We start from the raw sequence: 15,845 nt of genomic DNA on the forward strand, positions 1-15,845 counted from the left end.
TTAATATGACATAGCTGGTCATGGTTGTCCCTTTCATGCAAATGAACCAATCCACAGGCTCTGCGGATTGATTATGTGTTTACGTATATACACAAGGAAAATTATATATAATATACTAAATGTTTTGTATTTTTAACGTTGTGTACTCCGAGAAAGAGGGTGTAGTGTAGTGGCTAACATCCTCACCTAGTAACCTAGATGTTTTTGGTTCGATTCTCATCAGTGGGACTACATGTATTTCTTTATTTAGATTTCATTTTCATTTCATTGTATTAGGCCATGAGCCTCTTATTGTAACCGAAAAAATGTTGTTTATACCATTGATGGATTAATAAAGCCGAAACGAATATTATTATGACAAATGACATAACTATTTATTTATTTGTTTAGTTATTTATTAATGTTTAACGTGGAGAGCTTGAACCAAAAAGGCCCAAGACGTGTATTATAGTTATGTTTTGCCTGGTCAAAAATTTTACTTTGCCTTAGCCAAAGTAATCCTCGTTCCGACGCGTGTGAGATTCTCTCTTGATGAGATTTATATACAGCCAGTTTTTTATTGTTAAATTAGTGGTATAAAAAAAAGTGTGCGATGAGAATTAAGAATTTTAAATTCGATCAGTTGACTATCCGTGTCTTTTTATTAATTATTAAAATTTATATTTTATTGTATTAGGTTCATGAGTTATTCTTGTAATCCAAAAAAGTCCATTGGTCATATATATTGTTTATAGTGCCTCTAGAGCGGGACACTCAATAATGTCTCATGGTGAGACATATATTTTATCCATTAGATATTTTAACATGAAATCTTGATTATTCATAATATACATATTTTGCCGCTTAAATTATAGTCCTTCAACTATTAATTTCGCGATTTTTGCCCATAATAGTTTGTCACACGTGTCCACACGCGGCCAACATATAATAAGGTAATGGGCACAGCTCAACCCTAATTAATCTGATTAAAACCGAACCAGTAGACTGATTTTTTGCAACTCCAATTTGGTATTATTTAATAAACCAGTTTGTTCGGTTTTCCATTGGTTCATTATATCATTTGCAAACCAGGTTTTTCAGGTCTTTCATCCATTCATCCTATTGTTTTCAATTTCGATCACCATGTTTGATCATCATCTAGTAGTTGATACAAAGGTTTCCGCCTTTTCGATCATCAAATTGCTACCACAAACAATCAGTTTTCTCACCTCTGTATATTTAGTTGAAAATTTTCTTTACCGGAATTGAAACTTTAACTCCTTCATCAATTTCCCAATACATTTGATATGAAAATAACCCCCTTGTCGGACGTCTCGTTGTTGCGACTGGAAACTAGTTTGAATTATGATGGCCAAGTCCTATCAACATGTTTTGCTTCACTTTGTCAAATCGCGCCGTGGCCCAAAGCTTCTCATATTATTATTGGAGAGTTCGACGTTGGCCAGTTGTGTTGATTTTTCTAACTTTTTTTCGGCAAGGATCAGTTTTTCTTTTGGCAACGATGATTTCCTTATTTGATTCCCCAACATTAAGGAATATTTTGCAACCTTTTTTTCGATGAGTTGATATTTTCCAAGAATATTTCATTAGTTTATTGATTTAATTTTTCTTTTAAAAACTGTTTTATACTATTCGCTTAGGCTAAAATGCACATTACATTCGGGTAAACTACATTGACTTGTAGAATAATCAAATTTATCATTATCATAGTATTATTTGCCTTGTTGGTTTAACTGATTGGCTCAAGCCAATATTGTATATCAATAACACGATATAGTCCTTAGCTTTTTTTTTGTCCACTTTCCCACAGTATAACTTCCCGGCTATATTCCCTAAAATCATGGGATATCTTCACGAAATGCATTCCACAACATGTTTGGTTCGTCTCACGATTTTATTCCCTAAAATCAAGGGAAATTTTAAGGAAATAAGTTGGACTGATATATATCTCTACTGTGAAGGGAAAACTTAAGGGCAAGACCGGTGCACGTTCTACTGGGCAAGAGAGAACATAGTCACTTGAACAAAAGAAGAGGCTTGAGAAATATCTTTCCCAATACGACAATCTAACACATGCCCTCAAATACCGCATCAAGGAGTGTCACTGCTTAATCGAGAACTTGAAGAAAAAGGACGACATATGTAAATCTTTTCTTTGTGTAATGGGAGCATAAGGGGATAAGCTAGTTTTAAGGCTCAAACCCCCGTTGTTCACTTGAGTGGCAATGAATAAGAACTACTCTTGTATTTTGATATTTTTTAAAAATTAGTTCATATTTTAATGCATGGGCCTAAATTGATCGAACCATTAGAAATTATGAATAATGATTCATTTTCATTTTGACGGAAAAATCACAGCTTATAATAGTATAATAACTGTTGGATCGGGCGCGTAGCACAATCTGCTCCAAACTACAATTTCTCAATACTGTATGGTTTAACATAATAATTATGACAAATATAAATTTGGACACCGCGTGCATATAATAATTCCTTGTGAATGAGTTAGTGGCAGGACATGTTCATCATAAATTGGTCCGGGTTTATTATGTAACACGTCATGGCCAATACTCTATGTCTGATACTTTTTCAGTCTTGCTTGGGTTACTTAGGATGTTGGCTCGAGCTATCAATCAATTTGTGGGGTTTTATCACAAAGCATCACAACGCTTCATTATTCCCGCATAGAAAAAAATTCCAAGCTCCAGAAAAGACATTGATAAATGACACATCTCTTCAATAAACTCTATCCCACGGCATTCTACCTCTCCCCCTTTCAATAAATAGGTCATCAACATGTTAATGACTCAAATTTCTTCTTCCCCAGTTTCAGTCTACACAAGTTATGGATCTAAATTTCTTTAGTTTGTGAGAGTAAAATTTGATCTTAAAGACTTCGAGCAAAATTGATTTTGGTTGATTGAATGACTTGCCAAAGCCGATCTTCATATTCTTTTCATGTTTATAGTCTATGCTGTTGATGAATGGAGCAATGATGACAACCATCCGTTAGAAATAAATATCTAGAATAAGACTAACTTTTCTTCTGTTTATTATATTGGCTCCATCGAATTGTAATGTTTGCTAGAGCTTATTTGGATTATAAATAGTCTTAGTAATATGAATTTCTTTAAGAGGGAAAACAAAAGCATCATTGAAGTGGAACCTGATAAAAAACTACCAAGTAGGTACATTTACAGATTGGCTATGACTAATTCTTGAATCTGCTTAAGCCATTTTATGTACCCTGTTGAAAAACTGCTAAATTCGTGTATTTATATATTGGCATGGGCTAATTTTTTTTTAATTCGCTTCAGCCATCATAAGGACCTTGATGAAAAACAGCTCAGTTGCAGTCTTTATATATTGGCTCTGGCAAATTATGTCGTTCGCCTGGGCAATTTGTAGGACCCGGATAAAAAATTGACAGCTTCGTATTGGCCGTGACCAATTCTTCAATCTGCTAGAGCAATTCTAGATAAAGGGATAACAACAAGTAATTCTAAAATGGCGGTTTACAAGAAGCGCATTATTCATTTTTTTTTTACATTTTCTTCCTAAATTTATTTTACTTTTTTAATTCCATAGTTTTAGGGATAGTGATCCCCGTAAAAAAACTGTCATTCCGTATTTTAAGGAAGTTAAATTAGGGAAGTTATTTTTTTCCATTTGTTTTGCAGACAATTGAAATAAAAAGGCAACCATTTATTCACCAGAAGCCACCATCGACGACATTGTTCATCATCTTTAAAATATGTCAACAGTTATTTTAACAATCTCGTTTCCTTTCCATAATCTTGTTGTCGTTTAATGAATTTACGTCCCGCCATGCCCGTGTCCGTCGAATTCAGATCTTCGTCCAATTGCATGACAAGGCAACAACCAATGGTCATCATTAGCATGTACGAGCATGGCTAGACATAAATTGTTCATGAAACTAAATCATAAAATTACTAAACTCATTTGTTTGATTCATTGGATTATGTATTGTTTCATTCAGCTATAATTCTCCAATGAAAACCTAAGTCTGTCTCTCTATTCTCCGGCAATGATGGGAGGCATGGCCGACGATGGTGTTTCATATGAATAACTAAATGTTTAAACCGAGTCTACGAATCACCAATAAATCCGAGCCCATTTAATTATAAACCGCCTTCTAAAAAACCGGTTATCTTGAAAAACCGTTTGGTTAAAAAATATCGGCTTGGGTTTCTTGTGGTACAGGCAAAAGCGGTTAAAGGTCGGATAGTAATTGCGACACGTGTCGGCGTCTAAATGCGACACATCATTAATCTAACATATTTGATTGTTTTGGAATGTAATCCGATGATATTGTAACGAAATTAAAAAAATTGCGGGTCAAAATGTTAATTTTACTAAAATGTAAAAAAGTGTATGTCCCATGTGATAGCATGTCTCATGCTAGAATTTCTCCATTGTTTAATATCGCCCAAAAGTCATCTCCTCTGACGGAGTTGAGTCAATTATTAGTTAGTATTATTAATTATTAGGCATTTAATCAGATTAATATATAAGTATGTCAAATTCGGCGAGTAAGGGAAACTAAGGATATTTCGGCTTAAATTGTGCTTCTAGAATATCTTACTTTGCGCAAGTGATTAAATAACTTTATACAAGCTGTCAGATGGAATTTGATCAAATATGCTTTTCGAGCTTGGCTGTATTTGGATTTAAGTAATTGCGATTGTAGATTTTCTTTATTGTGAAAAGTCAACGGATTCACCGAAAAAAAAGTCAACCGAGGATGAAACAAACAATCAAACATCTGATTCTATAAATTTAATTTTTTTTGCAAATATTTGTTTTATATCTTTATGGTAATCACTCTACAATTAAAATATGCCGGTTGATGTGGATATTATTTACCATTAAAAGCCTGTGTAATCAACGCGGCTTCATTCTAGTTGTTCGACGCTATTTTTTCCTTAAGTAAGATTTCGGATTCAAGTAATTCGAGTTTTATAAATGGAAAAAATAATGACCGGAGAGCTTTATCCAGTAGACTGATACTGCTTGACCATAATTAATCAAAACCTATTCGAGTTCTGTATACCAAGTGATACATATCGAAAACAAGCCGTGTGAAGGCTTAGTGCCTTGGATGTGCCTGTGACAGTACCCTGGTCATTCCCGTGGTCATGCCCTGAGGACTTACCCGAGCAGGACGATGGGAAATTAGCACCACGTGGCCCTTGGATATTCAAAATCCGAATTTCACGCCCATGTACTTCCCCGAGTCCCGAGGTATTTAGCACAATGTAGCCCGGGGATATTCAAAATCCGGATTTCACACCCCTTGACGTGTATGTGTGCACCCGTGGATGTGCCCCAGGACATGTCCTGGACGTGCCCTGGACGGACCCAGGAACGAAGATCTCCTCTCTACAAAAAAAAGCCCATTTGTATCTATTCATCAAAAAAGAAAAGCTCATTTGTATTAATCCAATCCCAACTCGGGATTTCAGGTTTTGTTTGGTACGCGAAAACATTGGAGTTCTTAATCAAAATATAATTATATATATGTATATATTTTTAGATATTTAAAATTAAAAAGAAAATATATGATACTTGAGTAGTTGAAATGAGAGAATTTTATGATAAAATCTGTACGAAACAATATATTTTTCTAATTTTCTCATGAGATGCTGTTAGTATTAATGAAAATACATAACAAAGCATATTTTTTAAATTTTAAATTAAATAAATATTTTTAGTTTTTGAGCTTTTTCTAAATTTGTAATAATTTTTAATAAAAAAATTTTCTTTCTCAATTTTAAAAATATATTATGATAAGATCGAGATAGAAAGGAGTATTTTCCTAATTTTTTTTCATAGGGCATTGTTAGTTACAAAAATCTTTAATAAAGCATGTTATTTTTTGAATTTTTCAGCTAAATAAATATTTTTGGTTTGTGAGTTTTTAATAATTTTGGGAAAAATAAAACTTCAAATTTTTTTAAAAATATTTTTTGATAATATCCGGATAAAACAATTTTTAAAAATATTTTCTAATGTGTTTATAAGCTGGATCTATCACCGCATTACAGATAGAAAAAAATACTCATAAATCATCATCACCCAGCATTTGATAATAGTGCTGCCCAAAGACATAACGGTAAATTCTTTAATTACAATTTTCAACAATTAAAAACATACATATATTATAAAATAAAATTGATGAAAAGGAAACTTGATTATATTTTCAATTGGGCAAATTACAAAAAAAAAAACCTAAATTTTGTAAAACGTCTCAATTTTACTCTAAATTTTACTTTGTAACAAAAAAACAACATGTTTTGATAATCGTCCCAGATTTGGCTTCTGTTACTATTCCCTTAAGATTTTTGTCTATTTGCTTACGTGGATTTTATGGGACTCACTAAATTTGCACATTATTTGATCATCTTCTCTTTTCTTTACAAAGATAACTTAAGTTTTCATAAAACTCTCAATTTTGTTCTAAATTTTGATTAAAAAAATACATGTTGGTATCCTGTTTTGATCCACCAGCTCTAAGAGAGAACATCAACAGCATTCTTGACTATAACTCGGAAACATTCAGCTAAAAAAGACTATAACCCAGAAACTATTACAGAAAAAGACCTAGCAAATCTCAGATTACTATTCACAGTTGGGTTAGCCAAGTTACATCTCACCGATGGATGACAAAAATGGCAATTTTGCCCCTCCTCCTTGTGATCATGCTAGGTTGTCGATTTCGACTTTTTCTTGTGTTGCGATCCTCGTGCATCGCATAAAATGCCGTTGATGTTCTCTCCTGGAGTCGGTGGATCAAAACGGGGTGCTAACATGTATTTTTTTAAATTACAAATTAAAATATCGAATAAAATTGAGACTTTTATGAAAACTTAGGATATTTTTGTAAAGAAAAGAAAATATGATCAAATGATGTGCAAATTTGGTGGGTCCTATAAAGTTCACGTAGGCAAATAGACGGAAATCTTAACAGAATAGTAATGAAGGTCAAATCTGAGATGATTATCAAAACATGTAATTTTTTTGTTACAAAGTAAAATTTAGGACAAAACTGAGACGTTTTACAAAAGTTTTTTTTTTTTGTAATTTACCCTTTATTCTATGAAATGCGTGGCCTCCATTCCTAGTATTGAGAGTGGAGCTACTGTTTGAACGGACTAATGGCTTCAATGCTACAGAATGCATAGATTTCTAAATAAAATGTTCTCAGATTTTTTAGATTTTAAAATTCTTAAGGGATCGCGAGTTTTAAAGTTTTGAATAAATATTTTCTTATAAGACTTAGATCAAAGAATATTTTGAAAGGAGATGCAATTTGTTATAGAATATTTAATAAGTCATAAATTTTTAACAGAATATAATTTGAATTTCATAAGATTTTATTATATACCCTTATTAAATAAATCTTGAGTTTCTAATTTTTTCAGTTTTATAAGATCGTTTAATAATAATGTCAGCACCCAATTTTGGCCCACCGACTCTAGAGGGGCAAAATCGTCATTTTGCCACTCGTGAGGGAAGTGTTTCCGATTAATTACTCGAGTATTCACGACTTTTTTGAAAATAACAAATTTGCCTAATTTAACACTAATTTTATGATTTTTCAAAAAATAATACTATTTGAAATGTTTTCGGTCTCGCGTACATCGACGTCAATTTTCAAAATCTGGGACAAAATTCGAGATTGAAAATAATTTTATCGCATAATATTGATCAACGAATTTTTCTGAGCACAATGATGGTCTCGAATTATTTTTCCGACATCTGATCAAGAAGGCAGAATTTTCAATTTTGTACGCGCATCGAATTCAAAAAAAAAAAAAAAAAGTGGTTTGAACCGGTTAGAAGTCGTCTGACTTCTGACCGTTGACTCGACAACCCCCCAGGCCCTGTTCTTCTTCTTCCTTTCAGCTTTCCTCTTCTTTTCTTCTTCTTTTTTTTTCTTTTTTTCTGCTGCTCGTCCCCCCGGCGCCGATTGAACCCGAGCCTGACCTCCCTCTGCCGCACGCCAACTCCTCTGCGCACTCGACTTCTCTGCACACGCCAACGATTTCCGACACGAAAACGCCATCTCTCTCTCTCTCTCTTTCGCTCGGTTTTTCAAAAGAAAAAAGAGGGGAACTCTCGGACGGTCTCTGGCAGCTCACGAATTCTCTCGGAAAAAAACCGGGAGCTCGCCGACACTCTCCAGCAAAAAAAAAAAAAAACGAAAAACCCTCAGCTCGAGTTGGATTCGGCTTTGAGTTCACACATTCTCCCGGAGCTCGCTGATTTTCTCGGAAACCCGGAGCTCGTTCGGTCCGGACGCCCACAGCTTCCCGATCCCGAAACACCCGCAACTCGGCTCCCTGAGCTCACCAAGAAATTTTCCCTCAGTTCTCTCTCACCCATCTCCTGATCCCGCAGCTTCCATTCGCCCTCAGCTCCCGCGGTCCGGACACCCCAGCCCGGAATCCACTCCTTTTTGCCTTCGGCTCCGACTCTCTCGCTCGCCCCCAGCACACACCTCGGCCGACGGCTCGAATTTTCGGGCACTCGAACTCACGGCCCTCAACTCCCCGGTGCCACTGCTCCACGACGCCCTCAGCTCGACCGCCCAACCGCCTCCCCTCTCCCTCTGAACTTCGTGTCCTGCTAACCGGGTCAATTTCTTTTCTTTCGGGTTGAATAGGCGAGTCGCCCCGTAGCCCAACTAGCAGCCCGGTCCAGCAGAGCCGGTCCAGTCCAGCAGCAGACGGCCCAGTCCAGCAGCGGCCCCAGCCCAAGTCCGACTCAATTCAGCCCACTCGGCCCATTCCGGCCCAGCCCACACCACCGGGTCTTGGCCCGTCACGGCCCGGCCCAACTCGTCCAGCATTATTTTTAATCTTTTTTATTTTTTTTATTTATAGAATCATCCCTCAACTTCCCGAACTAGGTAAATTCTTGACTTAGTGGCATGATTAGGGCTCCATTTCTGAATATTAATGTTTGCTTGATGAATATGATGTGAAATGAGCGTTATTGAGTCGTGTGGGTGATCAAATTCGTTCCGAACTCAATTTTACGAACTTTTCATTTTGTCTCATTTCAGTCCAGAGGACGCATTTTTATTTTTCCAGATCCGCCCCAAATTTTAAAATTCTTTTCAGCCAAGTCCCAGTCATTTGTACCATTTCCCATTCAGTCCTTGAATTTTTTGGAATTTTTCAAGCACTCCAAGGAACTTTTCAAGTCGTTTCAGTTTAGTCCCGGGGTCATTTTTGCCTCTTTCAGATCTGCCCCGAATTTTAAAACTATTTCCAGTCAAGTCCTGGCCATTTTAATATTTCCTGATCAGTCCTTAAAATTTTCAGAATTTTCTAAATCAGTTCCGGAACTTTTCGTGTCGTTTCAGTTCAGTCCTTGGGACATTTTTTCACTTTTCAGATCAGCCCGAACTTTCAAATTCGTTTCAAAGGAGTCCTGGGGCATTTTCAATAATTCTTACACAGTCCCCAATTTTCTAGAATTTCCAAATCAATCCCCGAAACTTTATCCGAATTTTCAAATCAGTCCCTGCTTTTTAAAAGTCGTTCAAATAAGTCCCTGGGCATTTTCTAAAAATATCCAACCCCTATCTACTTGGATACCCGATCGACAACGTGTGTGCCCCATTTAAATATTTTGTTCTTGTAATTATTTGTATACAACGTAATGATGTGTGCCATTTGCATGATTTTTTTCTCCCATGAATCGGTGTCGTTTTATCAATTCTATCAACATTATGTTTGCGTATGCTTGTATGTGTTTATCATTATCATGGCGGCACCGATTGTGTAAAATTGCATGTTTGTTGTGCTTGACGTGATAATGTGCTCCTGATTCGTGTTTAAATGATTTATTTTCTCGTTTTAATCGAAACCTTGCATGAATCGGATTAATCATGTAAACTAGACCTAAAATCAATTTTTTAATCCCAAGATAGTTGGGAATTAGGATTCGCATCGGACGATCTATCAATGATCGGCTCGACGGTCTGAAACCCGTATATTCAGAGCATTTGGCAAAAATATTAATTAATTTAATCAACAATTCCACTAACGGGTAATTGGGACGTTCACACGATTAATTAAAACACTTGGCCCTAATAATTTTGCACGAATTGATAATAAATCGGTAACACGCGTTGATAGGTTGCAAACATGCGTTGGTGCCCTTTTCAAAACTTGCAAATTTAATAAAACTCGAGACACGTGGTTCGATGTGACATGGATGTCTAGGAAGGACTTGCGCGTCTCGACTCGAGGCCTCACCTGATTTCAGGAAACTCAGGTCAGGACGTGGAAATTTTTCTTAGATCACTTCCGGATAGATTAACCGATCTTTTGACTCTTTTAGGGTTCTTGACAACCCTGGAAGGTCCAGGGGATCGGTTAGCGCCGGTCACAGGCCGAGGTGGCCCGCACCGCGTAATCTCTCTTTCCGGAAAATAATTTTTACCTCAAGGGCAAAATCGTCTATTTGCAACTTAGCGACACCCCTAGGGTTAGAATAAGAGAAACATCACGGTATCAGGATAGAGATGGGCTACCTATCTAGGCGCAGGTTCATCTGCATAGCCCGCCCTATCCGACCGATGAGTTTTTGTTATTCTAGCATAGTCTCGGGTAGTTAGTTCGGGTGGATTGGCTCAAAATACAAATACCGGATTAATTGCATACTTGGCTAAGACAAAATGGGCAACAGTGGGATAGGCACTAGGTTTTAGGATGTACGGGCGGGATCAATGTTCGGTAATAACCTGTAACAACCGTAGTGTCACAACATAGAACAATTCTAAAAGCAACCCACAAACACAAGGCTTGACAACAGACATCACGTACGTCAGGTCCTCATAAAATAATGCCAAATGCGAAATACCTTCCCGATGCGATCCTTGATCGATTCACACCTTGTACCTACTTTGTTTGCTTTAGGGTAGGATTTGTATGCCAAGATACCCCGGTTAATAATTGGTTAATTCACGTAAATTCGGCAATAACAAGATCCCATTGTTTATTTATTTATGTCCACTTGTTAACATTCTTGCACTTGTTTGTTATGCGGATCGAGCCCGATCCTTTAGGGCACGATTCATAGGGGGTCCAACGCCCCTATCGTAGATTACGGGGTTCAATTCCCCTAACACTGAGCGCGCATCTTAATTTCAATTTCGGTCCTTTCAAACCACACGGTGAGCACGAGTGGAATAATAACCGAATGCAATTCGACCGGGATTCAGTTGTTGTAACTTGTATTTTATTTATTTGAGAGGACAATGTAATGATTTATATTGTACATTCATTCATGTAAGAATCCCGGTCGGAGAGTGGACGGTCGGAGTGTTCCTTCGAATTTACGGTGTCAAAACGCGTAAGATGAGTGGAACTTAATTAAGTGGTAATTAAATTAAAATGGCAAGCCTAGACAAGCTAGAGTACCGATAGGGCATGCGAGATATAGGCTCGCATGTAACAGAACCCCCGAATTCGGAACCTCGGGTTTCGTAGACCACATGCCTTAGCAATTAGGTGTACCCTGTACCCCTAGACCCGGGTAACTTGCCGGCCCTCGACCTTCGGGTCGTAAAATGGCAAGTGGCGACTCCTTCTCACGTGCGTCCGTCGCGCGTCCCCGGGAAGGTGGACACTCCCAAGCCGCGTTGCATAGGCGCGCGTACGCGTGCCCCGACGAGATTAAATTCGGGTGCGCACAGCTTGGCGACTCCACTGGGGACACTTAGAGGGTTCGGGCTCGTTCCCGCTTGCTTTGTTTGCTTGTTTATTTACCGCTTTCCGCATTTCCCGCTTATCTACTTAACGCACTTTTATTTCCCGCACATGCATTGCATATCATACTAGTTTCTAGGTACCTATGGGTCGCGTCCCACGACCGGTAATAGGAGCATAGGTTAGATAGGGGTTCGAAGTAGGGGTACGGCGCGCAGTTCGACTGCCGTTTAGGCCTTGAAAAGAATCCCGCTCGGTTTCAAGGAATTAACACCCTTGAGTCGAGAGCCCCCATCCTTACGTAGCACGGTCCCTGTAGCACTAAAACCATGCATTCTGCAGGAGCTTCATGCCATCATCCAACTCGGCTTCAACGACAGTCCATTGAGTCGGCCTGCGCGCCATTTGAGTCTTTTCCAATTTCGAGAGACATGTACATACACCTTGTAATTCAATTAAGCCGTGGGCATTTACATTTCCGCATGCATACATCATATAATTTTCAAAATTAGGGTGTCACTCGCATTGATGAGTCCTAAGTCGATTTTCCTTTCATCTTGGTAAGGGATGTCGCGCCCGGCCTCCTTTCCGCGCCTCGACAGGATCACACCACCACTGGTCGAAATCAACCGCATATGGATAAGCCTGCGCCGAATTGATCAGGACTACATCACCACCTTCGTCGGAGATGTACCTCTGTTGTCCGCTCGTCGGGTAGACTGAAATTTTCTCGGAGCTGCTGTAACGTTTTAGGATCCATCACACGCCGTCTTCAACATCCAGGGCACCGAGCTTGCGCCTACTATTGAGGAGTATAGGACCCTCATCGGCCGGACCACAGTCACTCACGGAATTATGGAGCCTAATTTCCAAACTACTCGACCAGTTCTAGTTTCGCGCCTACTCGGGGTGCAAAGGTCTTCGCTGCAGGCCGAACTTGCATATTCCGGCGGTACAGAGATAATAACTGCGAAACTACTCCGTTTTATCGATTCACAATCACGCGTGGTCCGAGGGGATCTTTTCCAAAAGAATTTGTGTCATGCAGTTTTACTTTTGATTTTTGGGACTCTTTTATTCCCTCGCGCAGCTGATCGTATAGACGCAACTTTAGCTAGCGTCGTCCTCCAAGTGGTCGGAGGCCGCGAGTATGAGGTAGGCCTAGTGGCCGAGACTATCCGGTCCCTCGATCGCATCACACGAACAGCTGAACGTAGGTTGAGAGGGTCCCCAATTCTCTTACAAATGTGGCTTCAAAGTCATGCAAACCCCTTCGGTCTCGTGAGGCCAGTCCTGTTTTTCTGTCGCTCGGGGTCGATCATTTCGCAGTTATTATCTCTGATACGTGTGGAAGAACGCAAGGTTTCCGAGTGGATCAAGATTTTTCGCGAAATACCACCTAGGGGCTTTAAGTGGCGAGCCGCGTGGATGCCACCCGGACCCGCGGCCCTTAGGTGCCCTGATTTTAACGGAGTACCACTCGTGAGTCATGCGGGGTCCACCACATATTTTCCGGCACGAGTGATGAGGCAGTTTGGCAGCCTGCAGACAGTCCCCGAGGACACGGCACGGGCTAAATTCGAACACACTTGGCGGGAGGATCAGATATCCGTGGATCGCCAAAGAGACATCGAACGGGTTTTGGACGCGTGGCGAACCGTGGTCATCGAGCGTCCGTATTTCCCCGAGCATCCAACCCTTGAAGAACAAGATTTCCAGGCTACCGAGGAATATGTCCTCCGTTTCTATCGGTGGGGTCCTACAGCACACGAGGATCTCGTCGACTCTCCACGAGCTGAAGATAACGGACCAACGGGAGCGTTTCTCACCCCGAACGTGGCCATTCAAGCAGAGCTTGCTAACCTCAGGGCCGAGAGAGATCACCTTCGTCGGGAAGTCGCAGAGAAAGACGAGCAGCTTGGGGATCAACGACAATTACAGAGAGAGCTCGCCCAGGCCCGCGCCGAGCTGCAGAGGCGCGAGCAGGAGCTGGCACGAGCGAATGTCGCCTTGGAGAGGTTCAGGAAGAGAGCCCGTGGAGGTCCACACACCCCTTAGGATAGACGCCTCCACCAGGCCCTCACCTGAATCGGTGCTCTCCACGGCAACAGTCACTCGCACCCTGAGCGCGGTGGAAGAACGATTTAGGGCTTGTTTTTAATTGCATTGTATCTTAGAAACCTTTTGAATCAATGCGAGTGACAACATTAGTTTTCAAATCCATGCATCTCATGCACGTCATCCTCTTATTTATTATGTCACACGTTTTATTTTTAGAACGTAACTCGTTTGCGTAGATATTTACACACTTGTTAATACAGGTAACTATAACTGGCGCAGCACCGGTATCCCACGCGCTTCCAGTTAAGAATGGTGGAAGAAAATCAACTCGCTGTCTTCGAGGAGAATACACCACCGACGCCGGTTCATTCTCAACCACCAACGATGCATGCGCCACCACCGTTGACCCCCGCAGGCGTACCACTGGCACATCATGGAGCTCCCTCGACCCATCTTCCACCACCTGCTTCCTCAGGCACACCCCCAGCGTATTCAGGGGCACCTCTTCCTCGAGTTCCACCACCAGCAGTGCAAGTGCCATCCATACCCGATGATAACGCGCGCATTGCAGCGCTCGAGGGCACAGTCAATCAACTAGCCGCTAACATGGCCACCAACATGGCCGAGCTCATGGCCCTACTCAAAGGCCCAAACCGTGCTTCGTCAAGCTCTACCCCGCCTCCGGGGTACGGGCCAACGGTCGACCCAAATCCATGGGTCTTGCCGACCTTTGCTCAGGAGAGCGGAGATGCACCCGCCCCAACAACAGCGCATATACCGGCGACCTATCCGGTTAGCAATCTCCCAGTACCGCCCGCTTTCCCTCAACCGTCTGATGCTCCGGCGGTCGCCCCTTTCCCACCAACGGCAATATCAGGACTGCCCATGTCCGTGCCCCCACCTGTCTCCACGTTGGCCTCGGCCCCGATATGCACAGTCCCACCACCGACCACCCACGCACCGGCACACACGACTGAACATTTCCCTTCCCAAGCTCCACAATCCCATATTGGCTTCCTCTACCAAGCCCCACCTCCCATAAACACCACATTTCCAGAACCGGGCACGCCAATCCATGCGGTACCCTTTGCTCCACCAACACACTTCCTCCCTGAGGCAGAGACTGAACAGGAAAGGAGGATAAAGAAAATGGAGGAAACCATCAGGGCCCTTCAGGCTAGTGACCCCCGCCACAGCACGAGCTACCTGGATTCGTCTCTCTTCCCCGGCATGCAGCTACCCCCTAAGGTCAAAGTACCCGAGTTCCAAAAGTATGATGGGACTAAAGACCCGCGACACCACCTCCGCCATTACCGCGCGAAGATGCTTAACTATTGGGACTACGAGCAGTTCGTGGTCGCCTCTTTCCAGGAGAGTTTATCGGGTCCTGCCCTGAATTGGTTTATGTCCCTCCAGGCCGAGGACATTCCTTCTTGGGCCGAACTATCTAAGAGATTCGTTGAGCAGTACCAGTACAACATGGAGACACCTCCGTCCTTCCTCGAGTTGAGCACGATGGAAATGGCGGAGGGACAGAAATTCGAAGAATACGCCACGAATTGGCGATCGGAGGCGGCAAAACACTACCCCCCAATTTGCGAGGCGCAGCAAATTCAGATGTTCCAAGGGACCCTCAAAGGGGTCTATTACTCGCACCTTATGGGCCACAAGTCCACTTTCTCGGAAATAATCATGGCCGGGAAACAAGTGGACCTCGACATCAAGTTGGGGAGACTTGAAGGCCCTACGAAGGGAAGGGGAGAGGAGCTCTCGAAGAAGACCCCTGCAGCGGCGACCTCTTCCGGCGGAAGAAGAGGGAAAGAAGTCTCGGTTAACGCCGTTAATCCAACGCATGCGGGATCTCAACAGTATTCGGTGAATTTCACGCCTGCACCGCCTTCTATTACCGCCTACGCTTCGCCGGCGGCGCATTATCAGCCTCAACCTTCTGCTCAACCTATCTACTATACAGCCTCACAACCGGTCGTCCACCATTATACTCCCGCTCCACCTCAAGCCCAACAGTACAGACCCCCG

The sequence above is a fragment of the Punica granatum genome, chromosome 3, assembly GCF_007655135.1.
Source record: "Punica granatum isolate Tunisia-2019 chromosome 3, ASM765513v2, whole genome shotgun sequence".
Classification (NCBI taxonomy): Eukaryota; Viridiplantae; Streptophyta; class Magnoliopsida; order Myrtales; family Lythraceae; genus Punica; species Punica granatum.